Source organism: Pelodiscus sinensis, chromosome 5 (genome assembly GCF_049634645.1).
Source record: "Pelodiscus sinensis isolate JC-2024 chromosome 5, ASM4963464v1, whole genome shotgun sequence".
Taxonomy (NCBI): domain Eukaryota; kingdom Metazoa; phylum Chordata; order Testudines; family Trionychidae; genus Pelodiscus; species Pelodiscus sinensis.
In genome coordinates, this window is record NC_134715.1 from 1,810,218 (window position 1) to 1,837,403 (window position 27,186).

Genomic DNA, 27,186 nt, shown 5'->3' on the forward strand with positions numbered 1-27,186 from the left:
AGTTTTAATTCCTGGGGAGTGTTTTCTAAAATTGCTTGTTGGAGGAGTTTGGCTGGTGTGCTTTCTAAGGATTGTAATTTGACAGATTTTGTTACGCATGGTTGTAACCATATATAATAGATCAGTTTAACACTCCATTAGAATAAAACTAAAGCATATCAACTCCGCCGAAAGACTATGCAGCTACATGCCCCTTCACTGTTTCCAAAAGCAAATGCATTTTAATGGCTCTACTTGCCATAAAGAGACTGTATTTTGCAGATGGTGGGTGCTTTGATTTCTAAAAATCAGGCTCCTCTGAGGTATCTCTAATGAGGCTGCCAAAATGAGGCATCCAAAATCACTGGCCACTTTGGAAGTGTAGACCTTGATTCCTCCTTCTCATGGCTCAATGTTTTAAAGCCCAATATGCTGTGGTTATACGTGCCACTTACAGTAACTAGAATGGCTTCCCCACACCCCCTCCGTCTGTTGACTGAGGTCGTTTGGCAGAGCTCTGTAGAACGTCTGTTTTACTGCGGTGCGGCTGGACAATTCCACAAGCGCAGTAATGAGATTGCACTCCTGCATTACGCTGGCTGGGGTGGCAGAGCTTTCAGAGCTGGGCTGAATGTAACTCTCGGGAAATGAGATTAATAATCCATACATTTACTTCTCAGTAGTAAGTTGCTAAGTTGCAAAGTGACTGCTACTGGTGGGGAATTCCCTTTTCCAGAGCCCTGCGTCCGTGACTCTAGCTGGAATCTGGGAGCGGAGGAGCAAAGAGGTTGAAAAGGTATCTGTCCTTCTTAAAAGCAGAGTACAGAATTGGGGGGGGGGGGAGGGGTGGTAGGTCTCATTCATCACAGGGACCAGCAAGATCCAAGAATCTTATTGCTTTTCATGGTCCTGAATATTGATTTTGATTTGCCACCCTGGCCTGTGTAAAGTTTGTGGTGTGGAAAGAATAAGGCATTTTGAATGTGCATAGAGAACAATAAAATGGCACATATTAACTTACAGCGTTACTAAAATGTTCCTTTGTGCGCTAAGATGCATGGTGTCAGTATTTATTAGCTCATTTTCTTCTTACTGCATGCTAGAGCACAGATTTCTTTGCAGCTATTTTTTTGTGGCTTCCATTCAAATGAATAGTATGTTTTGGACTTACTGGGCAAGTAAGCATTTCACGGGCTTGAATGTCTGATGGCAAACATTAAACAGTTACTAGAATAATATAATTTGCTTCCTACTTACAGATTGCAGGATATAAATGGAACACTCTGTATAGTCTGTTTGGCAACAGCTTATAGACATGTTGAATGACGGAGAATGGACTTAATAAAGACCAAGCTTTTGATGAAGTTTGGGCTACAATTTATCACCCCCACAGCAGTTGCAATAACACATGGCTTTGGCTGTCTAATTCAGTGTTTCTCGGTTGGTTGCATACCAAGAACTGGTTTGCTTCCTTCCTCAACTGTGCCGGGGAGATCTCAGGGACTGCCATGTAACGTTGAAGTGCAAAGTTCATGGCATGTGGTAGGGTTGAGAATACAGTCCAATTAGAAGCCACATGTGTAGGACTACATCCAGGTGTTGGAGCTGCACCTTTGAATTACTGATGCCAGTGTGGGTTAGTTGGCAGGGCTCTCGACTGGAATGCAGGAGAGCTGGGTTCTGTTCCTGACTCTGTCACTGACGTGCTCTGTGAACCCGGTCACGCTGTTTTGCTCCTCTGTGGCAGTTTCTCCTCTTGCCTTTTGTCTGCTTTCGAGCAGGGACTGTCTCCTACAACGTGTTTCTGCAGCACCTCCCACAGACAATACCCGAGCATATCTCCTATGACGGGTGATGGTATTGTTGGGAAGATGACTCTATATGGCGTGTGACAGTCATTAGGAAATCACCTGGCTGACAGTCACCTTGGTAGGAAGGACGTCTGGGTGAGCGGACATGTAACGTTCTACTCTATTGCCATCTCCCCTCTCCCCACTAAGGGATCCGTTGTGGCATTACCACAAGTGAGGGTTAGCTGGGGGGATGTATTGTGACTCAGTCTGGCTCCTGGTTCCCTGCCTTATTCCTGGAGTGAGGTGGTGGAGGGAGATTTATCTTTTCTAGCCCAGTTGACTTCCCTTGGTATGCCAGCTCAGCTGCACGACTCTGCTGGCCTACCACCCACCCACATGCAGATGTTAAACCTGATGCAGGTCGTCTGTGCAAGGGAGGAGGGGTGCTCTATCCCTCCAGAGTCCCATTTGTGGGCACATAACACCTTTTGCGGATAAGCCCTAAAGTCTCAGAATGTAGCTACTTGATTCAAGTCTAAATTAAAAAAAAAGTCTTAATGTTGTGTGTTATTCTGTGCAAAGGACATCGGAGAGTTTAAATCAGTGTTTCTTAAACATTTTAAGACTGAAGAACACCAAAAAATATTTTTTTAATGAGGAACACCAAGGATTTTGAGCCAAAAAAAAAAGGTTGGAGGGGGGAAAAGTGTTGGGGGGGGGGGGGAGTTATTGATTAAAAAAAAAAAAAAAAAGGGTTGCCTGCCCCGTGGCCATTTTGAATTCTTTTATTCTCCGTGGCACAGCACAGGTGTGCCATGGAACACAGTTTAAGAAGCAGTGGTTTAAATACTCAGTTTGGCTTAGTCATTTCTCTGCAGCTCATGACTGTACTGTTCTTATTAGGCTGCGTACCCTGTGAAACACGCTGTATTGGCCTGGTGGTCTTTCTCACACCAGTTGCACGGTCCGAGGATGAAGTTGGAAGAGTTTAGTCCCATGTGGTGCCTACAGAACAGGGAGGGCCTGAGACTCCTCCCATGGAAGCCAGTAGAAAGACAGACTTGATGAAAGGCGCATGTATGCTGCACCGGCAATGAATAGCAGTGCTACAGTAACGCCCCCATGGGGATGTGAACAGAAAGGTTCCCGCTTTGCGTTAATGTCGGCCTGTTTGAAGAGAACTGCATGAATGCAACCGCTATCTTCTCTTGCGTGCCACAGTGCCCGTGCTGTGGAGGTGCACGGCAGCACAGCGGGCGCTTCAGCTCTCACCCAGGCACCAGGACACACAGTGTAGGCATGGCCCAAGTTAAACCCAGGAAAACTTGGTCTGTGCAGTGGCATGCCTTACGCAGAAGCAGGATGACCCTGCAGAAGAGAGAGGATAGGCTCACCGTTGCGAATGCTGCCTGTACTTGTGGGTGCCCAGTGAAAGGCAAGCCAGAATGAAGGACCCTTCTGAACATGTAGGCTCCTCATTAACCAGCTGCATTTCTAGATCCCTGAAGAGGTCAGAGAAAAGATTCAATCTGATGATATTAATATGCAGATATTTTAAATGGAATAGCTTTGGGTACGTTACTCTTTACTATAAATATACCCCAAAGGAATAATTCTGTCTTTAAGAGGAGTTGAGTATGAGGAGGATATGAAAGTGTATAATTGATTATTAAAATTGGAGGGGAAGGAACTGACCATGTCAGATTCTCTACTCGTTACTCCAGCAGTCGGGACTAACAGGCTGTTGCTTTACATATGCTGTCAATCATTTAGTTAGACCAAGCACAGATTGAGGTTGGTTTTTTTTTAAAGGGTTTAAAGAGCAAATTGCAGTAGAATAAAATACAGTGAGTGATTGGAGAGGGGGTGGGGGGAGTAAACCTGAGGCAGGAAGAGTCACCGCCCTTTGCTAAGCTTCTGGCCATAATTCTAATGTTGCTCTGAGTCTCATCCCTATAGACTGTCTGAGAAGCTCCACATGGCTTGATGTCAGAGATGAGTCTCAGTGGCTTCCTCGACGGCAATGCAAAGGGATAGTATGGTGCTTACACCTCACCCAGAATTCACCCCCAAGGGGGTCAGAGTTTTATCCATCGGTAGACCTGTGGTGTTCACACTCCGCGCTGGAAGAAATCGCACACCCTATGTAGCTGAGACTGCTACATAATTACAGCAATAAGCCTAAACCCTCACCCTGTGTGTTTCTGGCCGTGACGGGTTGTTGCAAACTGGAGCCACCTCAAAGGATGTTGCAGCTCAGCGCACTGTGCATCGCTGTGTGTTAGTACTTGGATGGGTCAGGGCGGTGACGTGGCGTGACCCACTGAGGTGTGTCAAGAGCTAGGCCCAGGGCTTGGCCACTAAACTGGATGCTTAGTTACCTGGGCTATCACTTGGCATAACTCCACCGACTTGGATGCCTTAGTCCCACCTTTATCCTAACAGGGAGAGCCAATCAGGGCTGTTATCGAGACACAGTTTGTTAGGCAATCATTGCACTTGTTACCAAGGAATGAATGCACTAGGAAGCTACAGTGGGCTTGCAGCTTAGCATGACAATGGGCTTCCCTTTATCATAAGCATGCACAAACGCAGCCCCATGGTCTCTGACTCACCTTCTTTCTCTGCATGCCAGGCTTATCCAAGAGGGGAAAAAATAATCTAATTGGAAGGCACTTTATGCGGTAGAAGAACCTCCCTTTGGCATGTGTTCAGAGGATGAAGGTGCTTCTCCTTCTGGAAGCCAGGGCTTCCTGGTGTGAGATGTATGCAAGCTGCCTGCGTCTCTTCTCCTTCCAGGAGCAGCTGTGTTATTGTAAGCCCCCTGAGGAAGGCACGTCTGCCAGTCTCTATACTATTTAAAGAGTCACTTTGTCTCTCCTTATAACTACTGCAGCTTAGGCAAGTGAGAGACCAAGTTGCCGAGGAAACTTGCTTTCCAGCCACATATTTGCAATTTTAAGGTTTGAAAAAAAATCTGGCGGGATCATTAAGTGTATTCTTTTAAAACAATCTGCAAAAGCCCAGTCTCTTTTGCAAGTGCACATGGCTGTGTATCGCATTAGAGTGTACATGTTAAACCTCTTCCCTGGCTTTTTACGCGTACGGGTTTTAAATACACCTCCACACCCCCCAAGTGAGTCGAGTGGATGCATCCAGCTGGCAAGTGTCTTCAGAATATTTCACCCAAAATCCAATTCCAAGAGTGTTGTAGCTGGGAGCTTACATAGACTCTGCCAAAGGACAAAGGGCATTATTTCCGTCGTGTGCACTTGTGTGCTTGTGGCTGTGCATGCATACAATGAAAGAGACAGCCCATCTCTCCAAGCCCTGCAGCCTAGTTGTTGGTACATATCTCCATGAGACTCTAACACTTAGCACTGGGTTGGCATCTCCCCTGTCCTAGCTTAGGCCAGGAGCCGCCTAGCATGCTGGCGTTTGTGAATCCCATTCGCAGGTGCCCATCTCTCCCCATCCATGGCAGAAGAGCAATGAACAGGTTTGGGAATCCCAGTAAATTCCCAGGTGCCTAACGGTTAGGCTCATTGTGCCCAAGTCTCTTTGCTCGTGTGACTAGTGTCTGAGTCCATTTATGCCAGTGTGTCAGGGCTGGCCGGATGTGGCCTTATACTATTGCAGTATTGTGGCACTACAGGACGCGTGTTGAGTGAGAGTCCAGAAGTAAACGTAGTGGTGATTGTTTCATGGATTTCTTTATCTGCATTGTGCTACAACACCAAACAGCATGCCCAGCACAACCTATTGCATGTGAACACACAGGCCTTGTGAAGGATGCCCATGGACATTGCTGCTTATTTGAGAGAGGTGTTCAGCTCCTAAACACGGAGGATGTCTACAGCATGCCAGCAGCATCCGTGATCGTATTCTTAGCGAGCCTCTGGAAGACCTGTCATCACCTGAAATAATGATTAGGTAGCTCTGAAACCTGGGTGTCATGTGCCTGAAGATGTATCTGTCAGCGAGAGGTGGGGTGGACTCTGCTCGCCAAATGCCCCCTTTCACACTGTCTGTCAGGAAGTGACGCGGTGCGGTGCTGCTGAATCCTGAACACTAGGAATATGTTCTTGGCCCTCCTCCTGCTCCCGGTGGAGTTACTGGGAGTTTTGCAGTTGGCTCCAGCAGGAGCAAAGTTGGACCCACTGTCAGATCCTCAGCTGTGTCAGATCCATTTGGTCCCCTTCATGTGTCCCCCAGCTCTGGGGCTGCTTTGCCCCATCGTCCCTCTTGTGACAGTGGTTGGCAGTGTTCTGCCAAAGGCATGACTGTAGCACTGGGGAGATGCCTTGCTAGGGACCTAGCGAATGCCAGATAAGATCAGATCCATAGTCCGTTCTGCCCCTGTATCCTGTAATTGGAAGTGGCCAACACCGGCTGTTTCAGAGGAAGGCGTGGGCAGCCCTTCAGCACACAGCCGTGGGAATGGGATAACTTGTCCCAGGCAGGATTTGTCTTGAGCCTGAAGCACCTGGATTCATATCCCGTCCAGAACTCATGTTTGTTAATGGTCACTGGCCACGCCTCCTGTGGGACCGCAGGAGGTGCTCCCCAAGAATAGCTGTGTGTTCCTGTCACCAGGGCTGTGGGTTCTGCTGCTGTGTTTTGTTACGGCCATGCTGTCCTGGGCGGCATTTATAGACCCTGGCCAGCTTCACTGCAAAGGTTTCCTTTGCTTGGGTTGTGCAAACACAAAGCCAGCTGCTCGTGGCATTCCCCTTTCCTCATGCCGCCTTTTGGGGTTGCAAATCCTCGGTTTGGAAGACAGATGTGAGTGAAAAGACATGGCAGAGCTTTGCTTCAGAGAGCAGCGGGACTGGAAAGAGATTCCTCTCGCTGGAAATCTGCAGTGGATTGAATTCTAATCCCTGCTTTGGCCTGCAAACGCTCTTCAAGATGCTTTATAAAATTGGATTTTAATCTATCCTCTCCCACCCGCCCCCTGACCTACTCAATGGGGATTACTCTGATGTGGCAGATAAAACCAGTGTATCAACAGTTATGTTAATGCAATTTGGTTGGAGAAACACCTTAGGACTTGGGAGTTGGCTTGAAAGGGGAAGAGCAGACATTCGGCACCACAGAGGATCAAGTCCGCAGTCTGTTCAATGGATCTGAGCCTGACTGTGCAGACTCTGTTCAGATAGGTAATCCCATGCAAGCTAATGAGACTCGTTGCATGTGTCAGGTTGAGCAGTAGTTCGTCTCGAGACGTCGTAGGTGGGAAGATCCTGGCTCTGGTTCAGTGTATTGAAATGTTTTATGTACAGATTTAAAATGGCTGTCTTCTGAATTCTATTTCTAAAGTGCACAATAATGACATTATTTCGTAGGAGTTTCCATAACACTCTTTATATTGTGCTGTCCATATAAAACCCCCAAGGCTGCTGTTTTCCCCTGCTTTTCGTTTCCCACCCTTTATAAGACTTCAGCACATTTCTGAGTGCCAGAGTCTCTCTTTCTAGCCTCAAGATAGTGCCACTGCTAGCTTTTCAAAAGGGCGACGTGAGGGTCTCCTGAGACTGCTATCAGATATGCTTATATTACAATTCAGTGTCCCATCGCTCCTTGCCATCTCAGGAGTGAAAAAATAAACGTCATGGGCTTAGATCCAGCGGATTTGTGAGGCAGGGTTTGTTGAACTCTGAGTTAGCTGCATGTTTCTAATTTCTTGCTGCCTTGAAATACCCTGCCTCCCCCCACCCCGCCCTAAAGCTGCCTATAGTGTCCCTTCAGAAATTACCAAGGTTGAAAGCACCGCAACGCTTGTGAAAAAATCCACCAGAATTCAGAAAAGGAGGAAGGGCCCTTCATTTCACTCTGCCAGTGATGATTGGTTTCTATTGTCTGGTCATGATGCATTCCCACTGAATACCGAAAACTGTGCCTACATGCAGCCTCCAGCTGGCTGCGCGTTTGAATCTGAAAAGTCTCCCATAGTTCCTTGCCCCAGTAGTGATTGTGTGTTGCCTTGCGGTGCAAAAGCCAGTGGCCTGCTGGCTATGCAAATGATTCTGAGAGCTTTGTTTGTGAGCTTTATGCAGATTAACTTATTTGACAGTAAAACATTATCTGAGCTAAACATGGAAATTGTGCTTCTGGCCTGTGAAAAGTCACTTTATTTAAATAAGAAATTTGCATAATTTGTTGTTGAATGAATTACTGGAGAAGCAACTCCAGGAGTCTACATTTTGGCTCAGTGTCATCTCAAGTGTGAGCTGTTGCAGATTTTGGTCACTTCTGTCTTGGGTAGGTGGGGGCTGTGATTATCCATGCTACGCCTCATCTAGGCCAAATTGCACCTCTGACCGCATGGAGCCCACACAGCCTAGGGGGAGGTGGAGGAAGCAGCGACTGTGATGCAGCACAGCTCCCATAGATCGCTCCATTGTTGGATGCCTTGCTGAAAGTTCGGCATGTGCATAAATACCTCGCTGGATCGGGGCCAAAGAATGAACAGGGACAAGACTTGTATCTGGCACCTGCCACTGGTGAAAGACAGGGTACCGGACTAGATCTGTCATTGGTCTGACCTGCTGTTGCCACACTTATCTCTCTGGGCAGGGAGGGCAAAGGTAGAAAGTAAAGTGGTGAGAACAAGGAACAAGGAGTAGCCACAATGGGACTGAAAATAAGGGAGTGGGGTAAGAGAGATGCGGGAATCCATTCAGACTCAGACTCTCCCCTGGAGAAAGCTTAAAATCAGAAGTATGTGCACAGACCTGATTAACTGGGCGATGGAGGGGGGAGGAATCCAAGGTCTAATTTTTAAAATTATTTAATCTACTTAAGTGGCGTTAAAACATGCAATTAGTGAAGTATGCAAATGATTACGCAAGCAGAAGTTTAGCATCTAATTGTAAATTATATAGACAGCTGCAGGATATCAGTAGACATATGGCAGAAATGTAAATAGTTTGCTCACACTTTAGTGACATCCTAGGAAGCTGTATGTAAACTTTCCTAAGTGAAGATGGAAAAGATGATTTACTAGGGGAAAGGATTTCTAAGAACAGTAATCCCTAATATAATAATCTGGATTTCGTGCAGTATAAAAAATGCTTCTCTTTGCAACATTTTAAAATGTAATCATACTCCCTTTTCACAGTCAATGCGTACCAAGCAGAGAATCTGACCTGTTTAGAAGGTATTGATTATCCTATTGCTGAGACAGCTGTAGATTACACATAGCCAATTTTCCATGGGATTTGTATGCTTGCTTCAGTGTAAATGTATGACAATGGTCACGTTTAAGGTTTGCCATAAATTATGAGGAGGAGGCTAAAGTGAGAGTCACTCAACAGTGAGTGCCAAATTCCCGAGAGTAAATTCATACGCCGTTGGCCAGATCCTATATTTCATAGTTTGGCAGAACTCCCATCCAAATGAAAGGGGGAGATGACTGCAGCCCTGCTGAAGGGGTTGGTGGTGCTTACATCAAAATGTAAGGCTCTCAGGCCAGATCCTAGAACATATTTAGGAGCCCAGTGGGAGTTGGGTGCTTGAATTCCCGTGAGACCTGGGGCCTCAGTATTCATGTGGAGTGCAGTGCTATTAGTATTCTTTGTATATTACACTCAAAATGAACCCGTGTGTCAAAATGCTTGGCACTGTTTTGCTAGGGGCTGCTCTCCATGTGCTTTTTGATTCATCTAGGGCAATAAGCAATTTACCACTCTACAGCTAAGGAACAGAAGGTTTCCGTCTTACAGATTTTGAGCAGTTGCCATGCAAGAGTCAATGATAAATGGTAGGTACACTTCTTAACTTGAGTTCTGCAGCTCCTTTTGTAGTAAGTACCAACATTTTCAAGGTTCAGGAAACTCATCATTCCTGCTTTGCTGGTAAAGTTGGGTGGCTTAATTCTTGTAAATGATGAGATTTCTTATCATGTTACTTTTTTAAGGATACAGAGCTTTTTTTCCCCCCCTATACTAAAAACTGAAGAGAGGAAAATCAAAGAAATCCAGACCTCAAGTATTTGTTTTAAAAATACATTTCACTGGGGAGTTTTCCTTAATGATCTTTCAAAAAAAATTACAGATTGGAAAAATTGCGTCATTAATCACCAGTGTTATCTCTTTGTTGGTCTCGAACATTTATTTTAATGAAGACTAGCACCTGGTTCAGGCTACATAGTATTTCTGGAATTGTAAAACTTTAAGTAACCATGAATTACTTAACAAAGTATGTGCAGGATTAATATTAAAAAGAAAAAGGGAAAAACACTGCTAGCATTGTTCTTTAATAGGTGAGCTTATCTGCTATAATTGCTAAATTATGTCACTGGTATTTCCGTAGGCTAATAACTGCAAAACATGACGCACAAATCATTCCTTGAAATCAGCAGTCCTGGAAATATGGTCTGAGGTTTTATATTACAACTGAGATTGAAAGCCACAAAACTGATCTGGAACAGAAGAATTACTTGAGTAGGACCTGGGAGCCCTCTGGCCCAGGCTCAATCTATCTGTGAAACAAATCAACATACAATATGATGGGGGCTAATTTAGCTACAACTAATCAGGAGAGAGATCTTGGCGTTATCGTGGATAGTTCTCTGAAAACGTCCACACAGTGTGCAGCAGCGGTCAAAAAGGAAAATAGGATGTTGGGAATTATTACAAAAGAGAGAGAAAATAAGACGAAGAATATCTTACTGCCCCGATATAAAATTATGGTACGCCCACATCTTGAATTCTGCGTACAGATGTGGTCTCCTTACCTCAAAATAGATATTTTGGCATTAGAAAAAGTTCAGAGAAGGGCAACTAAAATGATTAGGGGTTTGGAACTGGTCCCATGTGAGGAGAGGCTAAAGAGACTGGGTCTTTTCAGTTTAGAAAAGAGGAGACTGGGGGCGGGGGGAATGATAGAGGTCTATAAAATCATGAGTGGTGTGGAGAGGGTAAATAAAGATAAGTTATTTACTTGTTCCCATAATATAAGAACTAGAGGACACCAAGTGAAATTAATGGGTAGCAGGTTTAAAACTAATAAAGGAAAGTTCTTCACATAGCGCACAGTCAACCTGTGGAACTCCTTGCCAGAGGAGGCTGTGAAGGCTAGGACTATAACAGAGTTTTAAAAAGAGCTAGATAAATTGATGGAGATTAGATCCATAAAGGGCTATTAGCCAGGGGATAGAAATGGTGTCCCTGGCCTCTGTTTGTCAAAGGCTGGAGATGGATGGCAGGAGACAAATCGCTTGATCATTGTCTTCGATCCATCCCCTCTGGGGCACCTGGTGCTGGCCACTGTGGGCAGACAGGCTACTGGGCTAGAAGGCCCTTTGGTCTGACCCTGAACGGCCGTTCTTATGTTCAACCAACCCCTACCAGGGTAAACAGTCCAATGGGGTTTATCCCAATGCCGCTCCAGTGGTATCAATGTAGCCACCCACCTTTAGGCTTGTACTGGAAATAGTCCCAGCCATGGTATGGGGCTGTATCCCTAGGGCTTCCTTCCTAGAGATAGTGTTTTTGCCTGCTCTGGGCCTTCCTGGTCCCAGGTGGGCTGCTAACCCACCCCATTCCTTTCTAGAGAGATCACCAAAGGCTGGCCCTTTTCTTGGACTTCGCCCGTTGCCTTCGTTTGTGTAAAATCCCCCTTCCTCCCGGCTTATGCCACTTCCCTAATGGCTAAGGGAGAGAGCCAGGCCTGCTCACTACTCTGGAGTCCCAGCCCAGGGACTAGCCACGTGCTGCTGTGCCCCCTTTAATTAGTCCCTGTGCTGCTATAGCTCACTAGGCTGCTTCCCCACGGCCCCAGCACCTTCACAAATGCTTCATGCTTACCCTAGGGCCAAGTCTTTCACTCAGTCCCACCAGCCAGCCAAGAGCTGCTGCTTGGTCTCCTGGCCCCTCCCAGCAACTCCTTTTTGTTCCCCCAGACCTAGACAACAACTGAGCTGTAGGTAATCGTGCTGGTCCCTTAGCCAGCCAGGGGCATGGTTCTCACCCTTTCTCACTCTAGGCATCATCTGAGAGGCTGCAGTGCCTTGCTTTTATGTGGTCCTTCTGGACCCTGATTGGCTGCTTCTTGCAGTCCCTCTCATTGGCTGCTTCTCCCACAGCCACTCTAGGAAGCTTGGAGAACTTTTCTACTGCTCCTTTCTTGGACAGGGTGTGGTAGGCTTTCACTAAGTGTACAGGGCAAGATGGGATGAATTAACTGGGAGCATTCTTGTGTTTTTCCCCGTCCTTACTAACCAGAACTACTACTTCGAGGAGTGTCCCTGTGGGTGCTCCACCTTAGGTGTTTGGGTGCCGCTGCGCACCTAGTTGGGAACCTCCTTGTTCATCCTGATCCCTTGAAATGCCAGTTCACCCTTGTCTGATTTCCATACCCCAAGAAAAAAGTGAACTGAGTCACAAACATTTTAAATGATTTACTATCCAAAATGCATCTGGCAATACTAGATAACTTGGCAAGCTGTGATAGTTACTAGAGCAGATCCTTCTGCTACCTGTGTGATACGGGTAAGAAATGCTTTTCTGTGGGAACACTGAATAGTTTTGAGATTGCTTAGGAAAAAGATTTAAAAATATCTGCCTCTCCTTATTTGCCAGGATTTTGGCTGTCTCAGGGGACCTCCAAAGGGAAGGCTTTAGAGTCAGAGAATCGTAAAGGACTTTGTGTACGTGTGTGAAGGAAAAGTTTTCTTTGAAATGATTTTTCCTAAATAAAAACACAAATAAACCAGGAGGTATTGCAGTTACCACTCCTGCAAGAATTATCACGTCCATTTTTAGACACTATAACTAAGCTACTGAAATTACACCCCCCCCCAAAAAGCCCAACCCCTTGAACCTGTTACTTGTTCATTATCTTTGATTGCCAATGAAATACAGAGACTACATAAGATGCCAAAATATGTGCATGGCATTAGTGGGTGCTGCAAAATAAAGATATTTTACTGTTTGCTGAGAAAATTGTGATGAGCTGCAGACATAGGTCAGCAGAAAGCAGAAGACGGTGGGTTTTTTTCATAGTGAATAACCCCCATGTTCCTGGCTTTTGTTCTTCTGATGTGACCGTTCCTTCCACCTAAAGTCTGTCTGCTCATTCGGAACAACGGTGCCTCTTTGTAGCATATGGCAGTAGTGTTCTTTGCCAGGGGCCGGGGAGCATCCTGCTGCTTTGTTCCCCCCTTAGCCTGTCGTGTCTTGTAATCAAAGTTCCAAGGTACGTATTTCTCAAGTGCATGTCGCATGCAGTGCGGGCTGTGCGTTTTGCCAGGAGGCCACCTTTGCAGGTGGGAGCGAATCCCTTTGGGAAATGTCAGGTTCCAGTTCAAGGTAGAAAAGTGTGGCTGTGTGAAATACTAACTTTTCCTATTGACCGTTGGGGCTTTTTGCTGGCTCGTTCTGCACGCTCTATGCCTCTGACTGCCAAGACGTTAAACTTTCCTCCAACTTCTGTCTCTGCAGACGCAGGTCATTGTTTTAGTTGCAACAGTGCTCATTGTTCACTCCCACTGGTGTGTCTGTTTGCCTAGGCAAGCCAGTGAAAGTGCTTTGTGGCAGCAGGTCTCCGTCGGACCAGTAAACTAAATAGAATTGTTTTGAAGACTCTTAAGGGCCCTTAGCAGGAGTCAGACTTATGCCACTCTGAAGACCTGATTCCTGAAATGCTGTGGAAATATGCTTTGTGAGAACACTCCTCAGGCGCCACTTGTGAGTGTCTTTGGGACGGCAAGCTAAAAGGTGGCCTGGGTAAAAGGAACTTGATGCCATCATGCTAAGAAAATGATAGTGAATGTTTTTATTCATCTTGTGCGTGATCCAGCACTGATTGGATTGGAGCCAGCATAGGTTGAGGCTCTGTTAACTATTAAAATGTACTTGTCTCCCTCCCTTCCTTCCTACCTTCCTTCCTCTGGTGGTGACCGTAGCAATGCAAAACGACCTGCCTCAGGGCTGCCCCTACCATGAGGCAAACTGAGGAGGTTGCCTCAGGTGCCAGACTGGGGGGGGCACCACTAGGACCCAGAGTGTAGAAAATTGTGTCTGCGCTGTTGGTGCATATGTAGGTAGCAGAGCAGTCTCAGGAGAGGAGCAGAGCAGGAAAATGGCAGAATTGAGACCTTTCAGAGTTTTGGCCCAAGCGAGGGGGTATGGGGGCATCATGTGAACTCCCCGCCTCAGGTGCCAAAATGTTGAGGGCTGGTCCTAACCTGCCTTGACACATTTTGGGCACTCAGCTGGGGGGAGCTGTGTGGATTCAGGGCCATGTGTACGCACTTACCAGCAGCAGTCTGCACCAGCCAGGCTGGTCAATGGAAGGAAAGAAGCTACGAGCATCTCCGGGGATTGCGAAGGAGCTGCTACCATGCTCTCCCTCTCAGGTTCACAGGTGTGATTGAAAAAAGAAGGTACAGTGGCTGTTTCTGCCCACCCTTCCTGGGCAAGTGAGGTTTTGTCCTAGAGCCAGCACTGGCCTTCTGGCATTTGTGCTCTCTGGAGGGATGATTTGTGCTTTGAAGAGTCAGGCCTGATTATCGAAGTCTATAAGTCCCCAGGGACTCCCATTGGTCTGAGTGGTGGTCTCAGTGATTGTTGCTATGTGCTGAGAACTTGCCCTGTTGTGGGTCATTAAACCCCTTTGAAAATCTACCCCCAACCCAAGTAAAGCCGTGCTCTGCTCTGCTCTGCTGCAAAGAAATAGTACAGTGTCCTGAAACATACTTATTGATGGAAATGGCCAGTTCCTGCAGTATCCTGAGCAAACCTGAAAAGAATGAAGTGTAACCCACATAATGTCTGCGTGTGGTTCAGTGTCCAAGGGAGTGGCACTTACACTGCCAGAGGAGAATGAGTCTGCTCTACAGCCTTATCTGAGAGCCAGCTGGCTTTTAGCTCAAGTGGGTTGGATCTCCTGCACTAAGCTCCAGAGGTCCCAGGCTCAAACCTACCTGTCAGCACTACCTGCATGTCCTAGGAGCTCATGGTGTTATAAACACACATATTTGTGCACTGGTGTGGGGTTGAATGCGGCTTTCCTCGGGTAACGTAATGAATAATGTGAACCACACAAAGCGTGACAACCTTCACAAGTCTCTTTGAAGTCTCTTTGCTAGGCCAAGTTAAGTGGGATTCCTCGGAAATATATGCAGGGAAGGTAAGGCAGCTTGCCACCTCCAGCACTTATTTTGGGAGCTGGGCCCTGAGGAGAAACCCATTGTCCATTGATCACCTGTTGCATGAAGACCAGACCAGAGGCCCAAACTGGGTAAAATCAAGTGTCATTCATGAGTGTGCTTATTTTTAGCTAACGGCTGCTATGAAGTTGTAACCATAGAAACACCCTGGGTGGGGCTTGAAAACACCTTTGTTGGAATCAGGAGGGGGAGTTCTGGTGAGCTTATTAACCTGTGTTCAGAGTCTCTTATTTCGAATATTTTCTCTGCGGTGCTTTTACCTTAAGAATAAATGCGCTTGCTCAGAAAGGTCATGATGCTGTTTATAGCTTCTGAGGAGACGGCAAAGCAGGTCTGCTAAGGCAGGCTGGTTTGTTAGGGGATTTGTAGTGAAGGCAGGGAACTGGGCAGCTTTAAAATCCCAGTGTGGAAAGTGAGATGGCAGGGGAGCTGGGAGGATGGGTGTTCTGGCTGGACCAAAAGAGGGGAAATACAGGTGCAAATGACCCTGAATTGTAACATTTGTTTACAAAAACAGCCAAAAACAAAACCTCAGTTTATTTCCAGTTTCTACTTGTTGATGGTCTTGATAACTTATCATCTAGGCCACTATCTATGAAATTTGCATATAAATTACACTGTTTACTAATGCATTTTTTTCCCCATTGTTTTGGCTGACCTTTCACTGTGTGTAGAATTTGTGAATGTTGTCATCTGAGAAAGCTCAAAAGAGCTTTTTCATACTCACAAGGAATTTTAAAATGCTTTTATCATGTCTCTGTTCAGAAAAGTTTGGCAACAGGGTAGTCTGTCATCCAATATACACTTTGCACTATGTTGGCTTGTTGTGCTTATGCATAACTTATATGCAAAACAAATTATGTTAAGGTTTTCAGCAACTTAATATAGATTGCTTACAGCTACGTCTAATTACGTAATGAACTCTTCAATGGAAAAGTTACAGCTCAGAGCTTTCAAAGTGGAGTGTTCATAAAAGATTTCTAAAAAAAATTGTTGCTGAGCCCACTTATAAAAATAAATCTTTCTCCATTTTTGGCATGAAAGAACCATTTGATCCAAACCATAAAATATATAAAACTCCTCAGAACTATTTTCATTCCTGTTTACATAACTGCTCATAGATCAAGGCAATGAAACCAATGGAAGCTTTTTCATTTTGATAAAGAATGGCAATATACATGTTAAAACCATTGTTCTCTGCACCAGGTGGTACGTGCTCACCCTAAGCTTGACTTCTGTGAATAGTCTGCTGAACTCTGGCTTACCTTTATAAACTGTGACTAGCCACTGAACTTCTGTAATGGCAAGCCAAACAGCTTCCGACTCTCCCTAATGTACAGATAGCTTCAGCTATGTTTGTGACATCGATTTCTTTTAATAGATTTTTTTGGTTTGCTTTTCCCAGGTGTTTCCTATGCTTGCTTGACCTGTTCTTTCTCTTTTGGTTCTGATATTAAAGAATGTCAGGACAGTGACAGCAGTTTTGCACCATATATACATCGATATCTGAGTGTAACAAGGTTTAATTCAGGGCGGACTTTCATTTTTTGGTCCGAATTTCCTGTCTTTCACTGCTCCAAGAATATTGTACTATTTTTTACGCCATAAAGTAACTGTTTTCCTTTTGGACATGAAGCCTTTTACAATAATTGAAAGCTCGGAATTCTTCTCTAGCATTAGCTAATGGGCTTTTGAATCAATGGCTCTATTTTCCGATATGTTTGTGAAGTTCCAGAGACAATAAAACAAACGATTAAGTCATTTTAACTCCATCTGATGTTCATAGCCAAGACTTTTCAAAACAGAAGTCTAAAATTTAAAAAAGTGTTACTTTAAAAGGACTGGGCACCCAGAAAGTCCCATTGGCGTCTGTCTGAGCTACTGGGCTTTCAGCAATTTCAGAAATCACATCACTTATGTAAAAAAACAAAAATCAGGAGTACCTAAATGACATAGGAGTCTATGGCCCTATTAGCATTTAGTAGGGATTAGACCCAGATCTTTGAAGGATTTAGGCAGTTAGCACCACCGATTTCAATAGGCGTTAGGTACCTAAGTGCCTTTTGAGGATCTGGACATGAGTCTGCTTGGTTATCTGGTTGCTTTTGAAAACTTTGCCTTAGGATTCAAACTTGAGACTTCTGTTGTTGAAGGTCTTGGCTATGGAGAATAAACCAAAAAAAGTAAGAAGTGACTTTTGTAAACTAAAGAACACAGGAGCCCAAATCCCACTGAAAGTCAATTTTGAACATATCCCGCTAGTGATTATAATGCTGTCTGGTCCTCGGAGGGGAAAATCTTAGGCCTGTTGATGCCATTGGGAGTCTTTGCCATTGACTTAAATCACCAAGGATCTGACTGAATGGGGTTAAAGGGGCCGGGTGCCCTGATACAGCTTAAGGTCACAGAGTGAATAAAACATTCTACAAAGGCAGCCTCAAAAGTCTGAGCCAAAGCCTCCTACGTGGTATGAAGTCATCCTTCCTGGCGATTCTGAACGGGTCCCACAGAAGAGACCCCGGAAAGGCCAACAGAATGCATAAGCAGGGGCAATAAGCTATGAAACGTGCGTGTAGCCAGGGAAATGTCACACTGCTCTGGGTTGCCTTCTCTCTTCCTAGGCTAATGCACTGCAGAAAAGACAAAGCAAGCTGCTGCTCTGTCCAGCAGGAACTTGCTGTTGGCAGAAAGCCACACCTTGGCATAGGTTGAAAGTGTACAGGGCCATCTGTAAACCGGGAGTGTGTACTGGCTGCACCTTTGGCTGCAAAGGACTCCGATACTGCTGATTACACACGTCCCGAGCGCCTCATCTGAATGCTGCCATATGGGGTTTTTCTTCAAGGACGTGATCTATGGCTTTGGCTATCTTTAGGGGCTGGGTGGATGGTTCTGGGCAGCATGCTTACCATAAAGGCACTAATTCTGCAAACACCTTGCACATGCACACTTCACTTGTGTGAGTAATAAGATATCGGTAAAGTCAGACGTGAGTGTATTTGTAGCATCAGGGACGTAATTTGCACAGCCCCATTCCACAAAGAGGTTTGTAGCAATTGCTGCCCCAGTGTAATAGTTACTAGGATTGCCAGATGGTTTCAACAAAAATACCGGACACACTTGACATAACATCACAATCTACATTACATCTTATTTAGAAAATACCGGACATTTATATTTTCTTAATTTGTTTCCCGAACAGAAAGCTCAAATACCGGACTGTCCGGTTCAAAACTGGACACCTGGCAACCCTACTAGTGACACTTTCCAACACGTCGCATGTGAGACTGGGTTAGTCTCCACTGCGTAGATGTGGCCTTGAAACTGACAGTATTCTCCTGCATTGGGAGGATGATGGCTTCCAGGTTTGCTAAGGAAGTGCTTCAGAGTGCTAGGGAATCCCAGATTCAGGAGGTAATGAGCTGTGATTGGCCTAGGAGTGTTGTTCTTATATACTTCTTTAAAAAATCTGGAGGGGAGGGTTTCATTAACTTTATTGAGCTCATTTCTTTTTTTTTTTCCTTTTGTGTTGACAGAAGTCCAGTTTTATTGTACACGATCAAAGGTAACTTGGATAAGGCTGCTGTTCCATAAGCCTATGAACTCATTCATATTAAATTTGATACCAAGTGATGTCCAAATAAGCATGTGAGAATAGGGATCACAGCTGTTTGATGTTCACATTAGCAGTGTTGCTTAAACCATATAACTGGACAAAGGGATCTTTGAATAAACGCTTGCTTGACATCAAAAGCAAAATGGTATAGTTTCTATAGGTTCCCTGCATTCTCCTCTCCCTCCCCCTCCCCTGGCAGAATTTGATGTGTCTTCATATGCAAATTGAAGAGGAGACAACAATTAGCCTGGTATTGGGAGAGGTCAAGTGTAGTCTGCATGAGAACTATTTTTGCATTGCTTTTCTCCCTTGTATTTAACGAGCATTTTCCATGCATTGTTGGCGGGGAGGGGAATAAGAGATGGTATTTTGAATGAGGAAGTCAGAGCTGGTTTGAATAACTGATTGTAAGGCTTTTCCCTACCTTCAGAACGTACTGTGTATATCGGTTAGCAGGTTTACTCTGTCTCCTTACTCCTCTTCTGACTCAGACGTTTTTGTAACTTGCCCAGAAAGGTAAGGTATTTGAGAACGTTACTACTCCTTAACATACAGAAATATGTAGTTGTTACCAGTTGTGATAAGTGTGGAGCTTACTCAGTAATTGAAAAATAATGATGGCACAGTATAATAAGAGTCCTGTAAATTAGAGGAGATACCCAAAATCAGAAGTCTTGCAGCTTCCAGATTGTTCTGCAGGGTTGCTTGTACATATGTACATAAGCAGTTCTTTTAAATTGATGGATTATTCCTCAGTTTGTTCTGGTAACATTCTTATTTTGTTTGTCCACATTGTTCAGCCATTTTATCCAATTGAAAAGTTATTACATTTTCTCTTTCTGTCACTCCACCATCTCAGGGATATGTGAATTGAGTCCTATGACAGGGTCAGGCCAGGAAGCTACTTTGTAACAGTGATCTATTTCCAGGTGTAGATAAATGTGTGTCCTTAATGCTGCTGCTGGAATCCAGCAGAAGAACTTCAAAAACACACAATTCGCCCCTATTTTACATGAAGCTAAATTGGCTGAATCCCAAGCATTTGATGTATGCCCACTGGTCCATTTATCCTCCCCTTAAAGCAGTGTATCACTATAGTTTTAATACCTGTACCTGGCTGCTTTCTCATGTCCTAGGAATTGCTTCTATGTTGAGTAACAAGGATCTGCAATGGTGGAGTCTTAACTATCCATATGCCTTGTAGGAATAGAGCATAGTTTTATTTTTTTACAGGAACTCTGTGATGGTCAATGGAATTGAACCCAAAGGGCAAGGGTTACTTTGCAGGAGTGTTGGAACTTAAAGGCTCTGGCCAGGAACATTATGACAGTTCTTTTAAGAAGCCATACTGTTGGGTAATTCAAGATGGCATTTGAACAGTCTAAGGTAAGCCACTACCAAATCAAAATGCAAAATGAGGCTTTGTTGGCTACATGGTACAATAAACATTTATCTGTCCCGTTCATTACACACATTTTCTAACTGCTCCGTGGTGACATAACATTCGCTTTTAAGCAACTATGCATTTTTTATGAGCGATCGTTATGTGCAGCTGGTAGGGCAAGCAATGCATTGGATTATTTAGTTCCAAAGTACAATTTACACATCTGCATTTGCGAGTGAGTACACATGTCTAATGCGTGCATAATATAGCATAACGGAGTGCATTTAACTAACTTGCTGGTAACACAAGAGCTTTAAACTGGTATATTAATTAACCTATTGGGCTCTGAACTATTGTCCAGACTTGACAAATTATGGGGAAGAGCGAGCCCTCTGCTATGGACGTTTGCCCAAGGGGGATGGGGAGCAGCCCCGGGATGTGATGCTAAATCCTTCATCCATTAAACCAAAGACAAAATTCTCAGCAACTTCATCATCCACTGCCCATTAACCAATAGACTTGGGAATACGCAGCTCCTGCAGCTCTGTGCTTAGAGTGCTGCTTTGTCTGCAGGCCTGGCCAGCTGGAGCTCACTGTCAGTATGCTGTAGCAACGGCATGCGGTGGAGGGGAGCGACTGGCTTTATTTTTGGAGCTGTGCTATCTGGTGCATCCTCCAGTACGCTCACAAAATAAACTATCCTACTCTGAGCTGACCTGCTCAAACCAAAGTGAAGCTGTTTCCACTGCATTTACCCACACCTGTAGGTGGATATGGAAGGTGAGGGCAAGAATTGTGTTGGCAGTGTAACCATGTGGTGCTGCAAAACTAAAGAGCCAGGGTCACTTGGCATGTGCATACATACTTTAAAAGTGAAATTAAAGTGAAAATATGCCAGCTCTGCTATGTTGCTAGGTATTTTAAGCCTTGCATTTAAAGTACATATTTAAAAGAAAAGAACAGAACAACCTAATATATTGGCAATTTCACTGTGCTGTGAGATCTATGATCTCACAGAAGTTTCCATCCTCTCCTGAGGTTTTTATGTGGTGGGCAAGACAAAATTTGAAAGGCTTCTGCAGCCTTTATTTTAGCCAATAATGCAAGGCTCTAAGAGGATTGCCCAACGTGAAAATATTAATATTTAAAGTGTAGTGAATTTTGAGTTACATGTGAACGAAAACATCAACTTAAAAATTTCCCGCTGAAAGGTAAAAATACATTTTTCATTTCCACATACTCTAAAACTCCTGAAGAGATTTTGCTCACATTTTCCAGAACAGTTCACCTCCGGGCTAAGACTAAACATGGAAACTTTCAGCCCACAAAGGGAGTTTTTTCAGAAGGTTCTGAGCATGTGAAAACAGGCAGATATAATGAAAGCCCCAGTGGAACCTAAGCAGAGCAAGTTCTCCCAGTCTCTTGCTATAATTACTATCCTGTCTTAGCAAAATCTAATGTACAGTTTAGGATCTGGGCTGTGACTGACTGTTGAGGAATTGGAGATAGAGGCACAGATTTTCAAGAGATCAGCATGCGGCCACTTCCATTTATTTTAACCTAGGCTTCTTGGTGGTCAGCCTTTTTTGAAAATCTGGGCTGTTGCGTGCTTAAATGACAGCGGAATTCTTCTGAAAGATCTAGGTCTGCACGCAATTCTGCAAAGAGTGTTTGTGACCATGCAAAATTAATTGGCACATTCCCAAAAGTTTTTCCGGGAGAAATGCAAAAGTACTTAATGTCAAAAAATTAAGGCATGCGACCAAGGTATTCTACCACTGAAAATGGTTCGTGTCTGTTGGAAATGAAAGAGGAATGCAGAATTAGGATCAGACCCAGAAAAAGGGTTTTGGAAATCCCGCCCCTTCACCCAGACTGGGCATGCTCCAAGTGCTGGAGCAGTATAAAAGGCAGCAGAGCAGCTCAGTCTGAGCTGACCAGCAAAGGAGAAGAACTTCCTGCCAGAGCTCCTGAATTGCTGCAGCCAGCCACCTTGGCGGTGAGAATTGGAGACCTGGGAGATGGCCACAACGCAACCCCCAGGGAATTCTAGGGAGAAGCGGCTGCCGGAGAGCCGGAAGACCCAGCTATCATGTGGGACATTGATCCAAACAAAGCGGTAGGAAGTAATCCAGGAAGGATGCAGGTGCAGCCTCTCCCGCCCAAGTATCCTCGGCATGTTTTGGCTGGATTCCCTGCCAAGGAGTGGCAGACAGCGCTGCTGCTCACAGGGCCCTGGATTGGGATCCGGTGGAGCAGGGTGGGTCCAGGTCTCCCTACCAGGGTGTTAGCCCCAACTGCACTGACTCTGACTAGTGGACCATACTGCCCTGCACTGGTGGCCATTTACTGACTCTGGCTAATAAGCCATACTACCCTGAACTGAGGGATATATACTGACTCTGGCCATTAGGCCATGCTGCCCGGCAAGCAGGACCGCTTATGGACTCAGGGTTAGCCGGAGACTGGCAAAGTTTCATGGATTATGGAGACAGCCAACTCCACACCCCGGAATGAGGTCACCCCGGTGACAGGGCGTGCATACGCTGCCCCACTGATTAACATGTCTGTATTTATGCCACGTGTGTCATTCCAGTAACAATTCAAGAGTCAATATTGTATTCAAATGATATACCATTGAGGATGGGAATTCCTGTTGTTTCTCTGCAGAGCGGCTCCAGCTGCGCTCAGGTGATTCTTTCACAGGAGTGGAGTGAGCGGTTCATAACCTCATGTAAACCAGCTCAACCCTGCAAATTGGGCCATCTGTGTTGGTCAGGTGTGGCAAGAGCCGATTTGCAGTAGGCTATGCAGACAAAGATGCTGTTTTGTGGTACGCGCTGTGTCCGCCGTAGGAGTGCTTTGCTACCATCGCTGTACCGGCTATGCCTTGCCTGAGTCAACACATTTAGCCTACTTGCTGCTTTTGCATTTGCTATTCAGCAACTTCGATGTAACCTTATAGGTGATTGATCATGGACAATTTTCAGCAGGTGTTTGCTTTTGAGGTTGCCTGGGTTAGTAGCAATTGCTCAGGGCAGTGACATAGTAGATGCACAAGCACATCTGGCACAAATCAGTGATACTGGTTCCACTGATATTTGCATGCATAACTTTGAATTTCCTTCTCTGTTAAGGTTTTTGCTAGTTAAACACAGTCTCGTGGATTTAGATCAAAAGCAAATGCAAACAGGTCCATGGAGATGGCGGAAGTGGATTTGTTTAACATTTCAAAGAAATGTTCATGGATAATACTTGTCCACTGTTTACCCAGTGTTAGTTGTTTACCTAATGGTCTTGAAGCCTTTATTACAGTTTTATTACTGCTTAAGGAACTTTAATAATAAATTTTCACAAATCTCTTAGAGAAAATGCTACCCAATTGCTATTCAAGTTGACCTGTTCGACCTGGGCTCATATAAAATAATCTGTCTGGTTAGCAATAATTTAAAATTCATTATTTAAGTTTTGTCTGGGGAACTGGAGGGGATGTTACATGGGGTAATAAACAGTGATGAGCTGGATTACAAATTTCATCAGAATTGCTCATATGCTTGGTAACACCTGTGTTAATCTCTAGAATAACATATTAGCTCATATCACCCGCAATTGTGCAGGTGTCGATCATACAGTTGATTCTGTTACCTTTACATTCCTTTGCCATCTTTGTAAAGGGGTTGTCTTTGGGTTGGTCTTTCTGCCACTGCTGTGTGGCCTGTAGGAGACAGTCAGTCCCACTTATTTTCCTTTTTTGACTCAGGCTAAGGAGGAGATAGTGTCTCGGCTTCTCTTGTAGTTGGGAGAACTTTGAGTTTTCTTTGTGTCTCCTATTCTGCTCCAGGTGATATTCCTGGGCCTCATCTCTGATCAGTGCTGCTGTTGATACACCCAATGGTATTCTCCTGACAAACAAAACGGCTTAAGAAATGAGTAATCCTGTGGCACCAAAGAGACTAACAAAAATGTATGGATCGTGTGCTGTTGTGGGCAAAACTCAGTTCATCAGATCAATACAAGAGGCTTTCTCTGGGTTACATGGACTCATTTAGTTTGTTCAGAAGTAAATACTCATTTGACAAAGTGGGCTTTGCCCACAAAAGCTCGTGCCCCTTTCTATTTTTGTTAGTCTCTAGGATGCCACAGGACTCCTCATTGTTCTCAGAGTTACAGACTGACACAGCTGCCCCTCTAAAACTGTTTTAGTTACTCAGCAGAAAGTTTTCATAGTCAGCTGGCAGTTGCATAGTGCTTTCAGCCTCCAGACGCTTGGTCAATGTTCACAATACCCATATTAGAGAGGAATAGATACTGTGGCTGAATTGCTGGGGGAAATTCCCTTTTACTAACACAGAGGTCTTCTCTCAGCGGGTCGACACCAGATGATTAATGCCTCCATCTTCAAGGCATTCTCACTCCTTACTATTTAAATGGCTTACAAAGGCCAACTCGCCCTTTCCACAATTCATACAAAGTGTTTTTTAAAATCAACTCCGCCCCCCCTTACAGTTTGTACAGTATGGTTGGAAGCTCTTTGTCACTTTGTGTGCACAGCACTTACAGTAGTGAGAGCCTGCTCCGGGCTAGGACTGCTAGGTGCTGCTATAATAAAAACAGTACTAACAATGGCCATTTCCTGGGGACAGTTACAACTGATGCAGATAGCTTAAGGACATTCCTGTTTCTGATGAATACAGTAGGCATCCTCTGGGTTACATGTATTCCTTTAGTTTGTTTGGGAGTAAAGCTTGCATATTTACCAGAGCTACTCTGCATCACACGAGACATAAAGCAAGCTGCGATTTAGGACGTGCCTTGTCAAAACAGATTTCCTCTACCTGCGACACGTCCATTGGTTCCTTTTCTATTTTAAGTAAACCTGATGTTCTGTTCGTTGTAAGCAAACTTTAATTTAAAGTAGTTTCGTGGCACCATGGAGACGGACAAAGTATCATGAGCTTTTGTGGGCAAAACCCGCTCCTTCAGGTGAACTGGAGAGGAGTAGCAGAAACCCAGAATTTTCTGACAGAAAAAGAAGGGGGTGGAGGGGAGAAAAAAGATACCTGTCCATTGTAGGACTGGTGCTAAACGGTGTTAAATGCAGACATTAATTGGATGCTCCATTATAAAGCCAGCCTTCCCTGCATTTAACACCTCATTTTTACATCAAAAGCTAAGTATGGGTCACTTAATTAGCCTCATTAGTACCAGTCCTACAGTTGACAGGTTTCTTCCCCCCTTTTTTCCCTTCTTTTTCTGCTATCAAATTCTGGGCTTTCGTTGTTCCTCTCCAGTTCCTCTGAAGAAGTGGATTGTGCCTACTAAAGCTCATGAGACCATCTATGTATTTTCATTGGCCTCTAAGGTGTCTCCGGACTACTCATTGATTCTAACATTCCAGACTAACACGGCTGCCCCTCTGAGACGTTTGAATTTTAAGGCACGTTATGGTGAGTTTTCTGTTTCTGAGCTAAAACGTGAGAGCAGCGCGTGAGGAGTTGCGGTGTATTAACGGCGTTGGTCAGAGCGCCTTGGCACTAATGGGAAATCTGGGCGGAGAGTGTGTCCCAATCTTCCTTAGAAGCTAGCCATGGGCTCTCATTGATTTTTGTTTTACGGCTGTCCTCAGGATGGTGATTAGTTCAGTTCATTTTCCATGTTCATTTCGGTCAGTTGAAAATGTGCAAATTAATAGGACAGACTGCAGGCAGGAATCTGAGGCAGTATATCATTGAAAGTACAGCTGTAATTCACTGCTGATTTATTAAATAAACCCCACCCCAGCACTAGAGGCTGTATTATGTGCTGTTGATTGCCAACTCCCTGCAGTATAAATGCCGTCAGACGCATAAAGTTACAAATTGCTTTCATAACTTTCACAACTAATTGGTAATCACCCTGCAGTTAATGGAACAGGGAAAACACCTCTTGCTAAATGCATTGTCTTCATTTCCTCCAGCATAATTTCCAGTATGTACTGAGCATATTCTACCTGGGCCAATAATAGCAACAGTACAAGAAGGGGCAGATGGTAAATTTCAGCCATATTCGTGCCTGTGCTTCTCTCTCTTCGAGTTCTAACATAAATACACTAGTCAGTTCTCTAATGTCCTTTGTCTGGTGTTGCTTTGTGCGTAGCTTTAGCGCTTTACTGCTAGTTAGCTTCCAGTAAACCTTCGCAGCTAAATCCAAGTGATGTTGCAGACAAGTTTGCCAGAGGCAGTCCTGCGAAAGAGGGGTCTCTGTGCATTCAGACAGATGGATTATTTTCTAAACTCTAGTTACCTGTGACTTGTAATTGAATAATGCTCTCCTAAACGTGCAAGTAACCCAAACATTCAGTGCACCTCTGTCAAACTGGTTGAGTTGGAGGATTATAGCTTGTGATATAATAATTATAAAAGGCTTTCCCACCAAACTGGAAAAGCTACTAGAATTTGCCTCGGGAAAAATTCCAGAAAAGTGTACCATCATTTAAGAATGAAATGAGAGGCCAGCCGTTGATGACGAGACTGAATCTATGGACTGGAATGAGTGACACACTTTACCTCTATCTATTGATAGATTTCATAGGCAGTAATGATCCCTAATAAGCATCTGAAGGTAATTTCAAAGAGTGGGAGAGGTTAGCGGCGGGAGCAGAACAGAGTTTGATAGTTAAGATTGCCCATATATTAGATAGCTCTGACAGAGCGTGTAATTAACTTTTTAAGGGTTGATACTGAAGAATAAATAACTAGTAATACATAAGGCTTGTTATAAATATTTCAAATAAACTCTGCTCATGAAGGATTTAAAATAGCAACCTCAGATTTTTAAAATGATCATTTTAAAAAAAAGAAGAAATGTAGGCCCAACTGGCAGCTTTAGTTTGTCAGTCTAAGGAGAAATTTTTAAAAATGATTTAACACCCGTTTAGGCACCTAAATGCATTGGCCAGATTTCCAGATGGTCGCGGCACAGAGGTTCCCATGGAGCATGTGTTTTAGGTAGTTTGTGGAACTGTGGCTTCAGCAGTTCCTATTTCCAATGGGAGCTGTTGGGTGCTGGGCCTTCTGAAAATATGGGCATTGAGATCTCCTGAAGTAATGATCCTCATGCATAATCTTAGGCAGTCAGAGTTAATATATAGTGTCAGAATAATGGATAAGATTCATACACATAAACACAAAGTAACAGTAAATGTCTCTCATAAACATTGGCGCTATATGTTATGTTCAGAAATTTTATTACATAGCCA

The 27,186-nt window shown here is 44.5% G+C and overlaps 1 protein-coding gene across 18 annotated transcripts in view; it reads left to right on the forward strand.

Moving 5' to 3' along the window:
* ADGRL3 (adhesion G protein-coupled receptor L3) overlaps positions 1-27,186 on the forward strand; it is a 635,479-nt gene that overhangs the window by 129,423 nt on the left and 478,870 nt on the right. The window contains exon 3 of one of the 18 annotated variants that reach the window (XM_075929220.1): positions 19,799-19,951. The exons of the other annotated variants lie outside the window; for them this stretch is intronic. The gene's annotated coding sequence lies outside the window, so the exon portion shown is untranslated. The remainder of the gene's footprint in view (positions 1-19,798; positions 19,952-27,186) is intronic. 18 annotated transcript variants of the gene reach the window in all.